At 28.0% G+C, this 23,330-nt stretch overlaps 1 protein-coding gene across 4 annotated transcripts in view; it reads right to left on the bottom strand.

The window, feature by feature from the left end:
• LOC408822 overlaps window positions 1-23,330 on the bottom strand; it is a 698,419-nt gene that overhangs the window by 559,470 nt on the left and 115,619 nt on the right. For 3 of the 4 annotated variants that reach the window (XM_026440818.1, XM_026440820.1, XM_026440824.1), the window contains exon 1: window positions 8,570-8,624. The exons of the other annotated variant lie outside the window; for it this stretch is intronic. The gene's annotated coding sequence lies outside the window, so the exon portion shown is untranslated. Of the gene's footprint in view, window positions 1-8,569; window positions 8,625-23,330 lie in introns of those variants that run through there. 4 annotated transcript variants of the gene reach the window in all.

The following is a 23,330-nucleotide window of genomic DNA, read 5'->3' as shown; positions in this document are numbered from 1 at the left end:
ATCACAGAAAATTAAATTAGACAGATTTGTTTAAAAACATGTATAGATACAGGATAGAAATAATATTTGATAATTTAGTAGTTTTCTGTTCGATAAATGTTTTTTTTTTTGAAACGTTTATGGTGAGTAGCATCATAGAAAATTAAATTAGACAGGTTTATTTAAAAACATGTATAGATACAGAAATGATATTTGATAATTTAGTATTTTTTAGAGAATGTAGAACAATTTTGGTATTTTTTGATATTATTTCAGATATTGCAGATGATGATTGAAAATAGAATTATATTTATAATTGCTTCGAATTGAAATTTAGTGCGAGAATATACGAAGCAGTCTTCGAAATTGATATACTTTTAAAAAGATATATAAATAATTTACACGTGTAATGAATAAATTGTCGAATTCAATTTTCGTGAAACTGAATCTTTGTATGGAAATGTTTTGTTCTATATTTTCGATTCATTTTAAATCAATTTTAATCATCTTCTTTTTGATTAAAACGAATATGTATTACGAGCAAGTATTATTGCAATCAAATTTTTTATCTTTCGGATTTTTTAATTTTTAGATTAGTCTAATAAAGTTGTCTCTCTATAGTTTGATAAATGACAAAGTCGTTGATTTGAGGAGTTCTTGAATATTATATTATTTTTTTCGACATTTTAATTTCTATTATTTTCATATTAAAGAATATTGTTGTATTAATAATTGAATAAAAAATTAAACAACTCGAAGTTGATTGAAGATAATTCTACTAAAATATTGTTGTCTCTTTTCTATATTCTTGGCAAACAATATTTTCAATAATCTGAAAAAGTAAATAAATAGAAAAAAGTAAGAATGTAATAATACGATAAAATATATTGTCGTTCCATAAATATAATTAATAACAAAAAGATAGTTGGCAAAAATCATGTAATTTTTTAAATGTAAGTTACGATACTATGGTATGTTAAATCAAAAATATGAAATATAAAAGTAAAAAATTATATTTATCAAAAATTATACTTACTTTATTTTTTTCGCTAAAGAAAATTTTTTTACATATGTTTCATCACCAATTTGACGTAATTAATTTGAGAAAATATAATCTTTAATAAATTTATGCACAATGCATAACATATTAAGAAACACGAAATGTCTAAATTAAGCATTATTACGTTTGAAGCAAATTAAAAATTTAAATTCCATTTCTTTCTAAGATTTATTCAATTATATTCATAAAAATTTTATGATAAAATTGGCAATCTATTTCATGCCGAGAATAGATAATACATAATTTATTTTATAATTTAAAATATTAATTCTAATCGAACAAAAATTAATCGTTTTAATAAGAAAAAAATTATCTCGAAAAATTAAGAAATGTTGCGAATATTTATAACAATGAATTCTTTTTTACCTTTTCTTTATTTAATAAAATCCTTTACGAGATTATTAACATATTAACAGCACAGATATATTTTTTTTCAAAAATACTATAATAATATATCCTTTTTTTGCGTGTAGAAGAGATTTGAAAGAAATATTCCTTTCAATGCGTTTATACGAAAATGCGAGAAAATATCTAAGGTGGGGAGAATTGGAATGTCAGTTCGACTTATACGAAAACGAATAGAACAGAGGCACGTTCAGCTATCTCCACATAAAACCTTATGAATGACAAGTAACGAGCAAAGGTATTTGTTACTGCACTCGAATAAGCGAAGACGAATCTTGAGAAGGGACTGACGGCATTTGAGATTGACATGAACGTTTCGAGGCATTATCCCTCTTCGATTTATTTCCTCCGCCCTCTTCGCTCGGTCTTTTATCAAACAACTCACAGAAAATACCAGTATTGGTCTGCGACATCATTTCTTTATCCATTTATTTAAAATACACATAGATAGATTCCATATTTTTCTTTATTATAAATATTTAAAGATTAAAAGTTTTAATTAACTCGTGATTAAGCAACAAGTTTGAAATGATAGCAATTTTTGACAATATAATTTTTTTTCTAATTTTTGTTGTTTTGGAATTATAACGTGTGAAATATTTCATATACGAGATATTCAGTATCCAAAAATTTAAAGAGCGATTCTTAGAAGTTAAAATAAAATTAAAAATAAAATGTTTTCAGCTTTGTTCTTTATTTATTGATTATAACCACTAGAATTTTGTTCAAATTATTATACATTTGATCGAAAATTTATATATATCTTGTGCTCAAGAATATTTTTATTGATTTTTAATGTCAATAATTGGGAAGCAATTTTTTTATTCTTTCAAAAATTATTTTTTAAATTTGAATATCATTTCTTTTATAATAAATAAATTATTCTAAAATAGATTCCTTTTTCATTGAGTTGAAGAAAAATAAAATAATCATTTTCTACGAAAAGAAAGTTTTAAAAAATCTTACCAATTGAAGATCGAAAGATTTTTCTCGAAACTGTTCAAAATCGACCCAGAATTATAAATCAGACTCATTAAACGTTCGTAATAGGAGGTAAGTTCAAATTCGAGCATTTCAACTTCAACAGAAATTTCAAGACGATCCTTTTTACGGAAGGACACCTTTTTTACGAGCATAAGAACGAAGAAAACGCGGGGTGACGTAAGTCTCTCGGACGCAACGTCGAGGAGAGAGAGAGCAATGTGAAACTGATTAAACTAATTACGACTTTCCAATGGCAATTTCCAACGAAACGCGGTGAACATGATGCATACGTGTGTCGCATACGTGTGTGCGAACGTACGTGAGATTCAGTGCCGCAAACACGTTCCTTGAACAAGTTGCACAGCCCTTCGAGTTATCGTGCTCACGTGCTCTACCAACTGCAAAGATGCAACGGAAGATTTCAGGTCGCTGCGATTACCTCGATAAATTCAAAAGCGTTTAACTACGAGCATTTTATGTGCCTGCAGTTTCAAATTCTCCGGCTTCACTCCCTTAAAGGGGATAAATTATGGGGATTTAAAAGTTCACGTGGCAGTACATTTTCACGGTAATTAAAGAAAATATATATTTTTTTCTTTTTTCGTTCTTTTTTTTTTTTTTTTTAATATCTTTACAACAGCGACTTAAATTTTTGGAATATTTTATGAATCGAGAGAGAAGGATAATCTCTTCGTTTGTAAATAATTTTAAGAGATCAATATCGCATTTTGAAATTTATTTTAAGGATGTAAATTTTATTTAATGTAAATAATATTCATTTAATGATTATATGTAATACATTTCTTATACATAGACAGAATATAAATAAATAAAGTTTGTTTTTGAAATAATTAAAGAAAAAATATTGTCTTTAATCTTTAGATTAATTTAAATTTTTTTAATTTTTTTTTAAAATTTTATGATATGAGAAGAGAAACTAATCTTTTCAATAATAATTAATTTTAAGAATATTATTTAAAAAATTAAGTATATACCAAAAACATAAACAAAATTCTATTTAAGTTTCCATTTTGGTTCCATCATGTAAACAATATTTCAGTTAATTAAAATATTTTTCGTGATTATATATATATTCTCTCTCTAATAAAGTGCAAATATATTATAAGCATTTTTAAAATCTTCACATCGAACGATTCTAAAAATAACGCTTCAAATTCCTACATTTCCGTAAGCAAACGAAGTTTTAATCGCTTATTAAGTTTTTATCATTCAATATTATTTAATCTTCCTCCACTCTGCGTACCATCAGAGAAAAGCTAAATCCGTTGTTTTCTCTTGTTATAACAGAATGTCTTCCGTTTCAAAATATTTCATTGCTCTTACGTCAGTTTTCACTGAAGCTTATCTTTTTCAACTTTAACTCCTTATTCTTCCGTTTTTAAAAGCGTGGAATAAACTGTTCAAAACTCTGGAAAAGTGATTTCAGTATTGATATCGAAGAATTTTGAAAAGTGTGCAATGTTTTTATATATTATTTTTTATCCTTTTTCATATCAATTTCTGTTTAAGTCTGATATATATATGTATATATATAATTGATCATTTACAAAAATAAATTTTATATTAGTCTCATAAATTAATAACATGAATAAAAAAGAAAGTATGAATATAAAATAAGATTTTGATTTGTATATTGTTAATTTTGCAAATGATATTTTATAGTAAATAACATTTGTTATGAATAATTATCTTTTTGTTTCATGTTTCAGATATAATAGAAAATTTCTATTCGTGCTTATTAAAATTTAGCTTATTTTATGATTTTTAAAGAAACGAAAAAAATAAGTTATATTATAATAATTGTTATATAATAAAGATTTGAAGTATTCATATTTTTCGATTATGATATTAATATGAGAAAGTGAAATGAAAAATTGGAAAAAATGGAGAAACATGAGAAACTTGATTGATGGCTATATAAATTGGAATTTTGAAAATTTTATATTTCAAAATAAATATAAAAAAATCAAAAGTTTTATAAGATTCAATATTTATATATTTCATATGAAATCCTTCAAACTTTTTAATCTAAATATTTATTATTATTCTCAGTATCTTACATCAAAAAATAAAATGCTAATATTCATATTCTCTCATTTATATTCGGAAATATGTGATAAAATAAATAAATAATTAATGACATATATAATAGCTTTATCATATTATCATATCTGATAATAATAACATAAAAACGCATATAGATTCCAAAAATTAAAAAATCTGAAGCGAGAAAAAACTTGATTGATGGCTACATAAATTGGAATTTTGAAAATTTTATATTTCAAAATAAATATAAAAAAATCAAAAGTTTTATAAGATTCAATATTTATATACAATATATTCCATATAAAATCCTTCAAACTTTTTAATCTAAACATTTATTATTATTCTCAGGTATCTTACATCAAAAAATAAAATGCTCATATTCTATTCTCTTATTTATTCAGAATATGTGATAAAATAAATAATTAATTAATGATATATATATATATATATATATATATATATATATATATATATATATATATATATATATATATAATAGCTTTATCATATTATCATATCACTGATAATAATAACATAAAAACGCATATAGATTCCAAAAATTAAAAAGATCTGAAGCGAGAGAAAAATCATGAAACAAAATCAGAAAAATCCCTTAAAAATCCTTTTTCTATTCACAAGATCTCGTATAAAAATAATAAATGAGTTCATGACATGACAACTCCCTAATAAATTCTGTCATTTTTACAAAAATTTCCATACAAGCGAAACATATTTTAAATTAAAAGAATAAAATTCAACTATTCTCATCGATCGCAACACTATCAACAACTGTATCGCTTTCGTATCTTCTTCCAACAACTTTCATTCCTTTCCCCTTTCCCTATCTCTATTTTCTCACGTCATCTCTCTACCACTCCGAAACGAAAAGAGAAATCATAGCACGCATCACGGAATGTCCAACAGACACGACACCGTTCAACGAATAGCCCTCGACACCCCCGCTACAAATAATCGTGAACAGGTTCGCGAGCTCAACCCCTTCCATCGATCTCCTCGATTCAAACGTAAGACGCGACACGTTCGAGGCTCCTTTTCAGGATGATTAAAAAACACGGACACGAACTCTTCCTCTCTCTCTCTCTCTCTCTTCCTTCCCTTCTCCTCTTCCTTTCAACCGTTAACTCTCGTGAAAAAAAAGCACCCCCTCCTGACGGCGGCGGGGATTCAAGGGTGTCTGTGTCGTTCGCAGCGGCGGCGCGCGATCAGCCAGAAATCCGATACTCGATGAGAAAGCTCGAGGGAGATGACTTCGCTCGGTGGAAAAGTTTCTCCCATTAAAGAGATGAGATTTCATCGAAGGCGAGCTCTATCTTCCTACCTTCTTCGCAATTCCGCCCCTCGCCCCCTTCTCACAGCGTCCGCACCGCCATGTTTCAACGTCTCCCCTGTCAACTCCTCGCCTCCCACTCCCCTCCCTGTTTTGCCTTATTTTTTTAATACACCTTATTTTTTTTTTTCTTTTTTTTTTTCTTTACCTGCCTCTTTGCTTTTCATTTTCGTGCCAAGGAGAAAAGCCGCGGGCGGGATTAAATACCCGCGTTAATCCGATTCGGTGTAAATGTTTTCGAGCGCCTCGCCACCTCCATTTGTCACTTGTGGACGATTCTACGAGAGTCTTCGAGTCGAGCGCGCGTCTGTGAACCGGAATTGCACACATGTGTAGAAGACATAGGGTATTTTGGAATGAATGGTTATACATGAAAGGTAAAAAAAAAAAAAAAGAGAATGAAAAAATGAGATTCTTTTGTTTGTGAAAAAAGTTGTAAGGTTTATGGCGAATAAAGTGAATTATACGTTTATTATTCTATAAAATAAATGAAAAGTATAGAATAAGACTTTGTTATTATTTAAATTTTGTTGTTGAGAATATTGAGATTGAAGATAGTGGACATTGATGAATATGGTATTTGAAAACTTTTAAATGAGAATATTTTATTTCACATTTTTTAATTTATTTATATTTATTTATATTTAATCTGTAATTATTTAAATTCATTTGTGCTTGAAAAGTTTTCAATATATGATTTATTCTAAAAAGAGCAAGTATTCTTTTTTTTACATAAAAAATCACTGTCTATCTATTTATATTGTTTTATAACATATAATTTATCTAATTTATTTTATCGTATAAATTATTTGTATAAAAGAATGTTCAAAAAGGAATTCAATTTTTTTAAAAAAATAATTTAATTTTATAACATTTTTTAAATGAAATCATATAATTTTTAATAATTGTTTAATCAATCAATCAATGTAGTTTATTATTTCCTTATTTTATATTATTATCTTCCATCAGTAGTCATTTTTTTTAATATCGTACAATTTAGATCTTTTAAATTCATAAAAAATTTTTAGATATTATAAGCTTTCAAAAAATCTCTAAAAATTTTGTTTGTTATTTTTCAATATTTTTTAAATATTATTTTATAGTTTTCATTCGTAAATTTTATACTTTTTTTTTAAATAGTTTATTCTTTAAAAAACTTTGAAAGAATAATAAAATATATAATGTATTTCAAAAATTCAATCAACAGAGGATTAATTTATGTAATTTATGTAAAAAATTATTAATTTAAAACATATATAATTTGAATCTTTTACTATAATATAAATATCTCTTAATATCTTTTTGTGAAAAAAAAAAGAAATTGCATTGATTAATGTATTAAAAATTCAAAAAACATTTTCTTTAAAACAGAGACAGAATAAACGTAAAAATTCTAAGAAGAAATGCAATTACATTTTCCAGAAGCACCAATGCGGACAAAAATTACGAACAATTCAAATTATGCTTCATTGATCACTGTTTGAAAGATTATAATTTATTCCACTTCCGTAGGACACTTTGTACAGCGAATATTTTTCATTTATAAATTAAAATTAGAACACCTTGTATACACATTATCCAGAAGGATTTGCATGTACGTGTATACGTGAAAGTCGTTTCAAGTGGAAAGGGGATGGTTTTACTCGATAACGTCTACGATGGGGGTAAGGGCACGCCTCTTTTCACGCGCATTATTACTTGACCAATCTCGTAATCTCGGTCGTCGCGTTAAATTTATTCATGGCTCGGATAACCGTGTTAAGGTGTGTTTTACCTACCGCGGAGAGGTGTTCTTTGGTCCGAGCAGATTTTTTTCCTCTCCCTCTTTTTGATTTCAGGTGATAAAAATTATGAGAGAGATTAGAAAAGGATTTGTGCACAGTTATTGCGATATAATTGAAAAATTAATTAAAATAATTATAATAATATAAAATAATATTAAAGAAGATATTTGGAAAAGAAATTTTAAACGATATGTATTGGAAAAAATTATGATTAATCAATATTTTGAAAATGATTTAAAATAATTTTTGATAAAAATGTATATATTAATTTTTCATTGAAATTAATAAATACAAAATGCTTAAAAATGATAAAAAAATTTCATATAAATATATATTCTACTTTATTTTGTTTTCGAGTTATTTTATTAATATATTCTACATACAATAATTCGAATTAACAAACTTGCTTAATATTTTCACGAAATATTTCGAATATCAATGAACATTATATATATGATACAATATATAATTTATAAATAATGGAATTAGTTTAATTAGTAATTTTTCTCAATAGAATTAATCCAACATAAAATTTATTATAACTCGAAAACAAATACGAAAAATAGTTAATAATAATTTACATACATCAATATTTCATTTATCCAATTGGAAATTAAATTACAATTTCATTGTATTTGAAATTTTTCAAATTTAATTTATTTGAAAACAGAGCCTTAAACGAAAAAAATATCATTTTTTCTTTTTGACCTATTTTTGCATATAGAATCACCATCAAGCATTATAATTTCGGAGGCATTCTGTACAGCTTAAAAAGTCTGAAAAAAACGTAATTTACGGATACAAAAGGATCTTTTGAAAGCGTGCACGGGTAAATTCGAGATAAACACTCGAATTGACTCGATTCGAGAAAATTCAAAGCGTACATCCTGGTCGAATTATCGTCGAGTGTGCCGGGTCACGTCGTTGCATAGGTGTACTCACCGTGTAGCGAACTCCAGATGACGTCAGTGCATCCAATTCATGTCGAAGGCAATCCCTGAAACACACGGAGATACGTAGTTACAGGGAGAGAGATGAAACATTAACCGAGTTGTTGACTACCGGGACGACACAGGAAATCCGCGCCAAGAATTACTTTAGCCTTCGAATGTTACCGAAACACGGAACCTCTGTGAAAAGATTTTACGTCCAACGAAATACGTGTATAATACGCGTGTGTACCTATCAAATTACGCTTGTTTAAATTAACAAACTTTGTTCAGGGATATATGTCTGTTAATAAAGATGTTTGTGTAACAGAGTGAATAATTTGATCACTTTGAATATCTTGTTTCATTTTGATTATAGAAAAAATGTTTTAGATGTAAAATTGAATGATATTAGATTTGATAATTTTTTCGCAGGTGAGTACACGAAGGTGAATACATAAAACAAGTTTTAAAATGGAATTATGTTTGCTAGTGTATTAATTAAGTATTATTTTTTAAAAAAAGATTGATTTATTTTCAAATGTTTATAAGGTATTTTAATTTAAATTTTATCAAATATATTACATTACAATTACAATTAACAAGGAAAATTGGATAAGTATTGATTTGAATTTCTTGTCTTTTCAAAATTTAAATTAAAATATTCTTTTCTTTTTATAAAAAATCAACTTGCTGTATCATTTAATAGATTAAAATTATATTTCTCTTTAAGAAAACAAAGTTGTTTTCACTTAGTATCTATTATGTAGTCTTTTTTGTGAAAGATTTTTATTAATATTTTTTTTAATAAATTAGTTCAGATAATCAAATTATTTTGTTCTCTCTGTAATAATATACAATTTATATTTTATATATTTTCCTTTTTTATTATAATTTATATTGACAAATTTATATTGATAAATTGTATTTTATGATATAAATAAATATATTTTATAATAATAATAGAATTTTATTGAACTATGAAAAAAATATTAAAATATCAATAATAACAAACAAGAAAATTTTGTTTCGTTATCTACAATTATCATTTAGCTAATAAATTATAAATATATATAGCTAATATATATAGCTAATAATATTTTCCTTCTCAAGAAAGAAAGGAATACTTCTTATTAATTCTAAAATAAGAAAATGTTTATTAATTAGAATAATTTTGATGATACTTTGGTAGCAATTTTTAATGCTGTAAAGTTCAATCAACAGAATATTATTATTATACCTTCATAAATCATTTCTTAAAAAATATTAAATAACAATAAACTACCCTCCATCATCGCAACCTTCCACAATGAAAATTTAACAATTACAACGTTCAAATAAAACCATTACACTACACATGCCAAGACTTTTCGACTATTAAACACACCATCTCCTCCATAAAAATCGCTTCACATACCATAGAGTATTTTCGTAGAGGACAAACAACGTCAAGTTGAACGTTTCACGTTTTGTACATGTATTATTCAAGCTGACAGTGACACAACGTTTAGCAAGGGTGGATCCTGGTCGGACACAAGAATGCTTGGAGAGAAACAAAAATACGGAAGGACAAGGATCTGTTCACCGCGATGTCCTGCAGGAAAGAGGGGAAAACTGGGGTGTCCAACGAAGGTGACGCGGACAACGAGAGCCATGACGACGACGACGACGACGACGACGACGACGACGACAATGTCGCGCTGATGCTGAAGGAGGAAATGTTATTTCTTTGGAACGCTAAGTGACAGGTCGAAAGACATTCGGAGATACTCGTGCCAGAATGTTGCGAAGACCGTCCGAGGAATGAACGAAGAGTGAACCGTCGTGCAAAAGTTCGGACGCAGTTTTGCCAAAGAGAAGTAAGACAGCGATGAAACTGGTCGCGAAAAATCACGATGATCGCTTGGTTGAATGGAATTTTATAGAACGATTGAGGCAACTTTTATTGTGTCCAAGAATTTACCTCTTTTTTCATGTTCTTTCGTAGAATTTTTCTGATAGCGAATCAAAAGGGCAACAGGGATTTGAGAATTTTGAAAATGATGAAATGTCAAATCTGTTAAGAGAAAGTTATTTATTGTTGTGATAATGTAATTAAGATATTATGTAATTATTTGTTGTGAGATATGTAATATATGTTTGGAATTCAAGGAACATGATTTTAGTAAAATTCGCTATATGTTAATAGGCTGAATATTTATGCAAATGGAAATTTTTATGGGCATGATAAAAGTGTGATTTAAATAAATATCATAATGTGTTGTTTGTCTTAGATATTTTGCATCGTTCTGTATACCATGTAAATTTTATACATTTAAATTTTTTGCAAATATAGTATAAACATTTACATGCATTAATTTTGATTTGTTATCATCACAATCTGCAAGAGTTTAATTAAAGAATTTAATTCTTCGTATGAAAATTGTTTGTATTTTTGATAATTGAGATGATGATATAACACGTATAATTATATTTTAATAAAATTCATATTAAATAAATTATATTTAATGATAAGATTGTATTAAATTGAGAGATTGTGAAAGGATTAAAAGAATGAATATGGAATTAAAAATTAAAAGTGGAATTAAAACAATGAAGGATTTAAAAACTAAGTTGAATAAGATATTGAGATATATAAGCTGAAAATTCATTAATAATCTGATTTCAATAGGATTCAAAGTGGAAACAATAATGAATTTGAGAATATGATTGCGTTACTAAGGTATGAATAAGTAGTTATTTCTGAAGAATTTATAACTTAAATTTTTGAATAAAGTTTACTCGTACAATAGATAGGAATTTATGATTCATTTCACTATTATTTATCTTCGTCAATTCCTTGAATTTTTGTATACAAAATTGGATACATCAATTTTTTTCAATGAAAAAAAGGATATTTTTTCTCAGAAAATTATAAAGTTTACGAAATATATATATTACGTAAAAAAATTTCCATTAAAATCAAAATTTTTGAGTTAGATAAATTTCTATCGATAATATTTATGTATTAAATAATTTTTTATTGCATATCCTGATGCATGCTATGTGCATTGAATTCATCATTATTTATCTAAAATAATAAATTTTAAATTTCGTGTAACAAAAATTAAAATTAATTTCGCTATTTAGATAAATAGCGCTAGACTTATTTATATTCTACTTTAATCAATTTTTATTGAAAAATTTTCTGACAAACAAAAATTGAAGCTTGATAATTGTCATATATTTTTTATTAAATATATTTTATTTTTTTTCAAGATAGATATTAGGCTATTCTTTTTAATCTCTAATTTTTTATTAAATGAAAAAATTAAGAAATTAAATAACAAGTTATCATTTAAAATCGATAAGAATTCATTTGAGAATAATTTTAGATTCTTCCAAAGTTCTTTTCATTTTCTTCAATATACAAATTTCTTTTATTTTTTTCATGATTTATTAGTAATCATACTTATATATATATATATGATATTTTATCATTTACGAAATTTTATATACTTTATATAAAGTGTTTCGTACTAATATCTAAAAATTATTTTTTAAACTTTTATTATTTTATTTTATTTATTATATATTATATATTTTATTTTTAAAACATTATTCCACTTAATATTATTAATTCGTCTTGACAAAAAAAGCTTAAAATGTTCAAATTAATATGAATATAAAGCAAATTGTACAATATCTTACAAATTATAAAAAAAAAAGTATGTAAAAAATTAGGACAATCTATAATAAATCAAATCCACTCAATGATCTTCGATAAGATTCCGCAAAATCAAATCACACCGCGAATCCACCTACGCAGAATGAAATACATTTTATCGAAACTTTTTATCTTTCGTCCTACGTTCAATCAAAAATGGAAACTATCCTAGAAATCGAGGATTGAAAAATCACGAGAAGAAATCCAGCCCCTCTGCAAAAAATTCAGAAAAAAGGATCGTCGTTAACACGTTCGTTAATGAGAAAAAGCGAAAAACAGAAAGGTGACAACAGGAAGAAAAACGATCGTCCATCGATTCCCATCGAATTACCCATTCCACGTAAAAAAAAGAAAAGAAAAAAAAAAATACTTTTATTCGGGACGAACGATCGTTCGCCGATTATTGCATTCTCCCGCGCGAAGAGTAATGCTCTCCCGGCATCGTTTGCTTCGCGCGCGCCCTCTAAACCGTGGCTGGCAGAAAAATGGCGAAACGAACAGCCTGAAAGAAAAGGAGAAAAAGAGAGAGAGAGAGAGAGAGAGAGAAGGAAAAGGAGAGACGCGTACGTGTGGTTGTGTACACGCGAGAGAAAGAGAAGGAAAGAATGGGGAGAAAAGGTGGAGAAGGTATAAAGTAAGGGGGAGCGGAAGCATTAGTGGTATTGCCATACTATTACTCGCGCCCCTCTTAATAGCCCGCCCATTAAAGATAATGAACGTAAATTATGCGTAACGGAGCACAGTTAAAAAGGTCGCCTCTATCTACCGCACGAGGTACGGCCACTCTAAATTGACTGTACGAGTGGACGGTTCCGCATGGCGGAACGCACGGCCGACCGTGAAGAAGTGGATCTGAATGAGGGATTTATCGACAAGGAACACGAACCTACCTGTCACGGGCCCATTGTGAAACGGTGTATATGTTGGAGATCGGGTAAATCCAGCCATAACTTGTGTAATTGTGTTATAGTATCATCAATGCGCGCGACTATTTGAGGAAAGAGATGTTGAAACAGGTGGTTCCTTCATTATTCGATAATTTTATCACGAATGACGATGGAAAGTTGGAGAAGTGAGGAATTTGTTACCCCTTGTGAAATCTTGATCATAGAAAATGTGTATGTGTGTGTGTGTATTATTAAGTACATAATGAGCAAAAATTTATTGATAAATGATCTGGAACGTAAGTTGTTTATATTTTATTATACAAGAAGACTATTTATATAGAAAGAATGTATATATAAACTCGAGAAAATTGCACGTAAAATGTATATATATATATGTATATTGTAAATAGAATTCAATAACAGTGAAATATAATATAATAAAATTTTTCGAAAATAATTCTAAAATCACGAAGAAGTGGATCTTAAGAAAGAATTTATTGTAAAGAAAAAAATTGTTCAATATTTATAATATATTTCAAAATGCGAAAAATTTTGCGACCAATCTGATGCATTTTCATAAATAAATTAATAAAAAAATCAATTTTATTTTCTCAAACATATAAAAATATCAAATCTAAATTAATTGATTCTTCTCGCTGGATTTATACAGGAAAATATTAAATTACAAGAAATATGAATTTTTTTGTAATCTGAATGCAAAATGGAACAAATGAAGCTGTATAAACCGAGCACAAACAATAAAAGAATTAAAATTGAGAGTGCGCTCATCCAGGAATACTCGAAATTCATTGCTAAAAAAAGAAAATTGTGCGAATTTCGAAATTCCATCTCGAGATACGTACCAATTACCAATATTTAATCTTTCCTTCAAAGATGCCACCCCTTCCTTACTCCTCTCCCCTTCTCCACTTCCTCGAAGCAGAAAGAACAATGGCAAGAGGAAGGCAAAGGAAACGGTTGAAACGACATCGTTTCTTCGCTCTTTGTCCTGTTTTTCCCTCGAAGGGAGTACGTAAACCGAGAAAACGCACAATGGCGCAATCAAAGAATAGATTGGTGCTCGCGATAAAACGGCACGCTCTCTCTATCCACGAGCGTAAAACGTGGAGCACCAGATGCACATGGAGCCGTGAAACATTTGTCCAGGCCAGGCTGGAAACGTTTCGAACACAACGTATTTTCCCCCGCATTTGCCGAAAATATAACTCAAGGAAATCTGGCACGGACGTGCGGCAAATATATCCCCCTCCTTATATCCGTGCACGCGAAAATCAGTATATTATATACAACCCTTCCTCCCGCCCTTTATTTCGTCGATTTCGCCCGGGATACTACGCCGAGGGAAAGGCACATACTCGCCACATTTACGGAGTTAGTTCGCGCGGTGGCTACGTGTCGTTCTCGTCGAATTATCCGAAATCAGTGGCAGAATCTTTTGGAAACGGCTCAGTTCCTTGTTTCCTTCGTCCGATAAAATCGAATGACTAAGATAGGAGGATCGAATGGAGGATGGAGTTGTTGGTTACGTGAAGATATTTTAGAGAATTTGTGATTGTGATATAAATTCAATTCTTAAAAATCTCTTAAAAATAATCGAAATAAAGGAAAGTAGTGAAGAATATTTTAAAGTATTCAAATGTTAAAAGTTTTAGATGAGTAATAAATATTGATGTTTCACCAAATATTAGAATAATAAAGAATTTTAAGTATTTCAAGTATTAAAAATTAGAAAAAATTATTGGATTGTGAATGCAAAAATTTTAAATTGAATTAGCATTTTTTTTTTTACAAAGATCAATAATTATTTCATTCATTCTTTAATGACGATCATCATAATCATCCTTAATCCTTTCAGATCAAATTGTTAATTTTTTAATAGAATTTTATAAGTATAATTTTTAAATATTAAGTTTCTTTTACAATATTAATATATATTATAGAAAAATTCTTATAGGAAGTCTTGTAAAAAATATTCAAATTATATCTCAAAATCGAATATTATTTGTCATTGAAACAAATGAAAAATGTAACACGAATAATTGAAAACAAAAATATTTAAAATCAGAAATCGACCTAACTAAAGAAATGTTTAATTCATATTCGTATCTACCATCATTTTCTATCACTCCATCTGATCGATTTTATTATTATCAAACGAAATTAGGATGTTCCTGAAAAGCAGCAAACGATGATTTCGTGAGAAGGCAATATTGCGATACGGTACATGAAGTTCATAACGCGCATATGCTTTGGTAACTCCCCATTCATCCAACGTTTGCACGATGGGGGCACGTCAAAGGGTAAACTTTATTCCACAGCATTCCTTGTGCAGTGGCTCCGACCGAATCGGATAATCGAGACTCTATTGTACCACTAATAATATTAGCTTTCGGGACAGCCCGTGTTTTCAGTCGAGTTCCATGTCACCGATTCTGTTACACGCAAACGTTATATTAACAAATATCATTATTGGAATGCTGCAGAAAAATAATCTTATTACAATCTTTGTAATAAATATAACGATATATTTTATTTCGTTTGTAAAATTTTTCATTTATTAAATTTCTGATTTTTTTTTTAAATTTAGTATGATTTTTATAATATCGTGATATTTGATATGTAACAATATTATATAAATTAATTAATTATACAGCTAATAACTTTTTATAGATTGTTGATACTCAAATGAATTTAAGAATGAAATAATGAAAAATATAAAGTGGTAAAATGATATGAAAAAAAGAAACAATATGAACAAAATTAGCATCGTTTGTAAAAGGAAAATCTCTGAATATTAATTTGATTATTTTTTGAAATGTTCTAATGTTTTTGCGAATATTTATCAACAGAATATTTCGTTTATAAAATTTTCACATATCTCTTAGAAACCTTCACATTTATGAATGAAACGTATTTCATTCATTAAAGAAAATCACTTTTATCTGTAGCTATTCACGTAATGAACTCACTATGTTAATTAGATTCTCTATACTCGAATTTCAAAGAATCGTTGAATTGCGTTAATATACATCTGTTCAAATTTGATGATTATACATTGATCAAATATAATTAATATAAATAATTTGTAATATAATGTAATATGTAATAAAAATTACTTCAGAAGAGAAAGACAAAGAAAATTATTTTATTTTCTTTTTATTTAATTTGATAATTTTTCAGTATGTTTACAAATTTTCTTTCTGAATAGTTTCAAATATTTTCAAATAATTTTTCAATTTTATTTTAATTTCAAGTTACTTAAATGGAAAATAAATTATAATAAGAATTTTTAATATTTTAAATGTAATATATAGAAATAAATAATTTTTTTAAATTACGTTTTGCACGATAAATCAAATATTTACAAAATTTGATCAAATTCAAATTTTAATAACTTAAATATTATTATAGAAAATAACTTTTATTACAAATCACGAAATAGTAAAATAGAATCTTGTTCTTATATTCCTATTTTACAGTAACTTGAGATAATATTCCAAGATAAATTTTTAAACGAATCCATCAATTCTTAAAAAAACCACAACAACAAACTTCCATCCATCAACGCATAAATACACGTACTTGGTTCGCGAGTCTATTTCAATCGCGGAACAAATGGCAAACGTCAATAAGAACGACGAAACCTCGAACGCTTTCATTTTCTTTCGCAAGATAATTGACAGTACCGTAAGCCCCATTCGCAGATGCACGCGGCCACTATTCGATGCCCGCCAATGTCTCTCGAAAACCCCATTAGATGCTCGCCACCTGATTCACTATCCGTTGGCAAACCCTCGCTTCTTTAGCGTGACGCGGATCCATTACCATTTAGATACGAGGTTGCTCGGCCCTAGGCAGGAATTCTAATTCGAGGCCAGCCCGAGTAAATTACACGCGGACCGCTTAACGTCCGACGATATTTCACGATCGGCTGCAAGGACGCGCGGGAATGGCCGCGCGCCCATTCGAAACGTCCATTCCTATTGGTCAGTCGGCCGACCATTCCTGCCATCGCGATCATCGATGATTTACAGCGTTTCTGCTCGTTCTCTCGTATTGTATCGAGTTTTCGTTATATCTGAATTTGGGAATGTTGCTTGGACGCGACGGTACGTAAAATTGAAAGTTTGAAGGTTATGCTTGCTTTCAGAATAATTTCCGTCACCGGGATTTTTTTCTGTGAATATAAAAATGTTAAAATCGATTTTTGAAGCTAGATTTGTTATTTATCGTAGTACAATTACTGTAGATACATTAAATGTTGATTTGGATTTGATAATTATTCTTGAAATATTAATTTATAAAAGATGTTTACAAAAAATTTTTGTCAATTTTTAATTGATTAAAGAATTAAGAAATGTAGTCATAATGAAATTGTCACGTGAATTTTTAAATATAATAATTATGAAAAGTCGGTAGAATTTTTAACCAAAAATTAATGAATTGTGTAAACTGGAATAAATCTAACTTAATCTATAATTTATTAATTATTAATTTACAAGAGATATTTACAAAAAACTTTTATAAATGCAGTTATCTTTAAGCAATAAGCCAAAAAATCTAATCTAATTTATCACTCATTAATTTTTTTTCTTTAGTGTTTATGTTAGGTGATCATCATTAAATTTTTCGTCTAAAAAGTTTTTCGTTTAATTTAAAATATCGAAATTAAAGCCAAATAGCTGTAATAAAATAATGAAAAATTGACTAAATCATGAACAATATTTTGGATGACATATTTGATAAGATAATTCAAATCAATAAGATTTTATTTAAATAATAAAGATTATATATTTAATGATATCATTAGTTTAAAATAATTTCTATCATTAGAATTTTTTATTGCAATATACATTTTAAATATATTTTTTTAAGTATATTAGTTTATTGATTGAATGTTATATGTATTTGACAATATAATTGAATATAAATAGGATATTTTTGTTTGAAATCGAATATTAAAATCAGATTTTAGAGCTAGATTAGTTATTGATAAATTTTAATTAAATTCCTTTTTTATATTCGTTTTGATATGGAAGTTGAAAAAAATTAAAAATTAGAGTTTATAATCAAATATTAAAATCTGATTTTAAATCTTATATCATATCATAATAAATAGATTGTTATTTATTATGAAATAATTATTTATATCATTAAATTCATTTTTCTTATCTTGGAATATTATAATTTTAAAATTTTTGCGCATATTAATTGTGAAATTAAAAATTTGATGATATAATTGGATTAAAATAATTCTAATTATAAAATGCTTTTCTATTATTAAAATCTCTAAAATTTTGTTTGAAATAAATGACAAACTTATATAAATGTCACTTACGTAATTTATAAAAATCAAGAACACAATCTCATTACTGAATCAAAATCTGAATCTCAAAATTCTGATCATAATCATCATGAAGACAAAGTACACTGTCTCTATTCTAACATATATCCTCATATTAACAAATTTTCAACAAACAACCCTATTTTAAACACACTTCAAACAACAAATAGTCAAATCCAAATCAATTCTAATCATAAAAACAATTGAATCTTTCTTAAATTAAATCTTTCTTCTTTTTATACCATAATTTTATATTATTCCCTTCGATTCACGAATTCGCCCTATACAAATAAAATATAATTCGATATAATCTTTTATCGATAAAAAAGTATAAAAAAATTATTTGTTACATTCAACACACGTTTGAACTTACTTCTTTGAACTTGATGATATCTATCATTGCAGTTCGACTACATCCCTCGTGATTAACTAATATTTCTTTATTAATAACTCGAAACCATAACAAAAGTCTCTGCAAAAGAAAAAAAAATATCGCTTGAAATTGTTCCAAGTACCTCCACTTAACCAATCTTACCTAATCAATTCTCTTTCATAGACTCTAATCATTTTCAAAGTTCTAAAAATTTTAAACGTATCTCATCTTCAAAAGCCGTCAGAATCCTAATACTTGGAACTCGAAAAGATGGCGAACGAAAGGCCAGGTGAATAAATTCGTTTTAAAGAGCGATCTGCCGCTATACACAACGGATCGCCCTCGTCCATAAACATTAGATAAGGGGGAGGGTAAAGAGGGCGCGAAGAGCGAGTCGGTGCGAAAAGCGGTGAGAGGGAGCCGATAATAGGCGCGTCCGTGAGAAATATCGACGAGGGGCAGAATTCCGGAGATGTTATCAGCCCTTAACCTTTACCCCTCCCTCGCTCACCTCACTCGTACAATTTCGCTCGAGAGGCGAAACGAGCGGAAACTTGGCGATGGTATCGCGAGTCTCCGAGAATCCCGGGCTTAATCCGCGAATCGTCTTGTTAGAGGAATGAACGGGAAGCGGGGGGGGAGAGGTGGATCGAGGCACGCAGCTTTTGGAATTGGGAGAGAGAAGGTAAGGGTATCGATCGTGGCGGTGATAAAGCAAGCAAGTAACACGCGATATAATTGACTGATAATGGCAGATAGCTTAATAACCCGCGCAAAACGTTTCAATGGAAAAATGGAATTTCATGCCGGCCTCCGATCCTATCTGTTGCGGCGCGTTATTAAGAGTATCGAGAAAGGGAAGGAAACTGTTCGAAGGCGATGGCCAAGTGGTTGGCCTTGCATTGTTCGGGTGAAAGTATATGGCAGCTCGTTGGTAGCGTGTCTATGTGTTGTAACTAAAGCGATTAAAAAAAAGAAAAAAATGAAACCTTTAATAATAAAGGTGGTGAACTAGTTAGAATGTATGGAATCAAGATCAAAAGTCTATCCGAGCTCGAGCGATATGATTATTGTGCTATGAAAATTATTGCGAAACTTCTCTTTTCAATGAAACTTTCATGTGATGTGATATAAAGTATTAAATAACATGTGAAAACATTTCTTGATCATCTTATTGCGAAATATATTCTTATTTATAGTATCTTTTAATTATTCAGAGTATCTTCAATTAATTAAATTCCCACTTAATGTGTTTTCATTTTATTAATAAGTATGCCATTTTTTATTCATTCTAACAAACGTTTTGTCCTATATTTAGCGTAATTAAAATAGCATAATTTTTTATAATTATTTTTATTGATATCTCAATATAATAAACTGAATATCTATTGATTTTAACTTTTCTTCTTGTTAAAGAAGGAAGAAAGAAATGTAATTTTTTCCTGTAAGTCCCCAGTCTATTTTTTTCTAGTTTGCTAATTTCTTTTTACATTTTTTATGAAGAAAATTCATAAAACTATTAAGAGGAATACAGAAATCAGCTCATAAACTGAAAAGTCATTATTAAAATCATAATTAAAAAGATGTAGTTACGAGTTTTCAACGGCTATAATAATTAAGGATTAAGTTTACAACGAGAGTATTCATAAATTCAAGATTTAAACATAAAATAAAGCACGATAAGAAATTACCTTATTATCATCAAACATTCTCCCAAAAAACACGAAGATTGTTTACCTTCTAATTAGAAAACGGCTTGACATATGTCAAAAAAAAAATTCTTTTATCCATTTGAATGATCCTCGATGAAAGATGCAAAAGTTAAAAAGCTGAAAAGATTAAGAAAACAACTATGACTTTAAAACCATCGGCAAGAAAGTTGGTGTAAGTGAGCTTGCAAGTAAATAACAAGCAAGAAGAGATATAATTGCACGAACGAGGCCGTAATTAAAATCGACTTGTATTTACTCAGAGGTAATGAAGGGACAAACATACAGTTTGTCTCCGTAGCAACCCACTCGTAATTTATTCATATGTAAAGATGCAATTATATTGTATATTTACAACCTATTCCAGTATACATTTATGGCACGATGAACTTTCGAATTTGAATTTTTGAAATTTTTTATAATCTTTTCTTTGTTCTTAAAATTATCATTTTGTATATGCTTGAAATAAAGAAGAAAACGTTATTCGCAATAAAATAGTCGGTGAAGAAAATTTCACAAACAAAAAAAATTTCGAAAAATATTTGTTACATAATAAAATAATCGAATAATCACTAGATTATGGATGTATGTGCAAATATATATTGTCGTAGAAATTTCTTTTCTCGTTTGGGAAATTTGAAAAAATATTTTTTATATTTGACGTGTTAGATTATTAATTATACACCAAATATAGAATTAGATCATATTTTTCAATGTCTTTTAATTCATAATATTTTTGTATATCATATATATATTAATTACATACATTGATACTTCTAATATATAGGAAAAAATGTGACATTAATGAAATTTTTTGTGCAGTTTAGTCAAATTCTTTTTTATCAAAATTTTATAACATCCATTCATGAGGCTAAATTAATATTTTGAAACGCTTTAAGAACACTATGGTCTAATTTTTAATCTAATTCAAATAAAAAGAATATTTTAAATTCTTTTATTATGTTTGTCTACGAGAAAAATTTGAAAAATCACAAAAGAAAATTCAATAAATAAAGAAGTATTAAGTTCATATTTAATTAAATGCCAATAAAAAATTTATCTTACATATTCTATCATTTTGAGCATAAATTCTTCCTGATCTCGTTTATAGCATAAATTATCTACATTTAAATTTTCTATAGATTTTTTTATAAACATCTGCAATCCATCGATAATCAACATCCTTCAAAGAAATCATCGACTTTGTCGCGACAAACGTCAACATCATCGTTAATAATTTTACAGAGAACTGCAATACCTTCGAATTCACAACGCATATTCACGGCGTTTGACTACGAAACGAGATAACACACGACCCTTATCAACAATGAAATTGATACTATCGTGCAACGAAAGGGATATGGATTATTCCTCTCTTTTCGAGAAAGGAGGGTGCACAATTCTTTCGAAAACGCGATAAATCTTCCATCTTCTCCTGATCCTATCCCTCTGTCACTTTCAATAGGACAATAGCGCGAAAATCTCGAAGAAAATTCGTCAATTCGGTGGAGAAGAATGAACGTGACAGTCAATAACGAGGATACAAATTTATTTGATAAAGCATCGGATTTCACGCATCTGTAAGAAGATTTCGAGAAGATAATGCGAATCATGGATTTAAAGGATGATGTTCCTTTTACGATTTATCCAGTTTTGGTAAAACAGTGTTTCAATTTGTTTCAATTTTAATTATAACGTGTTATTTGAAATAAATAATTGTAAAATGTCTTGTATTGTTTATTGCTTTTGTACATTTTGAATTCTTTAAATATATAATAGTTTCTTCGTGGAACTAGATTGTGATAAACTTAATATATTATAAAGTTCAAGTGCAAAATTCATATGTAAATTTGATACAAATCCACATATGAATTAAATATAAATTCTATCAAGTTCAAAAGTTCTATAAGTTCTATAAGTTCAGAATCGATCAATGAGTCCTAATAGTTCGATATATTCGATGATCGAAAAAGTTATTTTTGCAAACTGCTAAAATAGTTCTTTAGTTCGAAAGTTCTAATTTTTCTATTTTAAAAAAAGAACTCATCAAAGAATTCGAGGCATAGACCAGCCAATAATACCGTGAATCACCTTTCTGATTATAGTCAAAAAAGAAAATTCTTCGATTCAAGTTGGAGACAAATGTCACGCATAGAATCCATTTTTTTAAAAAATGTATTTTAAAAATTAAAAAAATAGATCCATGATTTTTTGTCATAAATTTCCTCGAATGTAAAATAATTGATTGAAAACCAAACTGAAGTGTTCTAAGAAATATACAATCTCAAAGATCCTCTAAATATTTTTCTCAAAAATAGCATTGTTCTCTTAACATCATTTTATATTCTTTGTTAAGTGTCTTAATAACATTATTTCTTTTTTTTTGTTGACAAGAAAAGAATGCAATCGATAAATGTATAATATAAAACATCAAAAAAATAGATGAGCAAATTTTGGTACATTATTACAGAAAGAAACCATTTTTATGCTATTAAAGTTTGGCAACCTATCTACAAATATTATTATATCATTTTCAAAAACATTTGAACTCTATAATCTCAAGAATTGTTAATCGAAAAATTATAATAAAATCATAATATAAACATTCTACACTAAAATATATCATATAAAATAATATTTCAAATCTTCCTAAAAACTCGCAAACAAATATCGAAGGAAAAGCTTTCTACTCATCATACACCTTCCCCATTTCAAAATATCTCTCAATCCGATT

Source organism: Apis mellifera, linkage group LG5, assembly GCF_003254395.2.
Source record: "Apis mellifera strain DH4 linkage group LG5, Amel_HAv3.1, whole genome shotgun sequence".
NCBI classification, from domain to species: Eukaryota; Metazoa; Arthropoda; class Insecta; order Hymenoptera; family Apidae; genus Apis; species Apis mellifera.
Note: the sequence above shows the minus strand (reverse complement) of the source record. Positions and strands in the feature narration are given on the sequence as shown.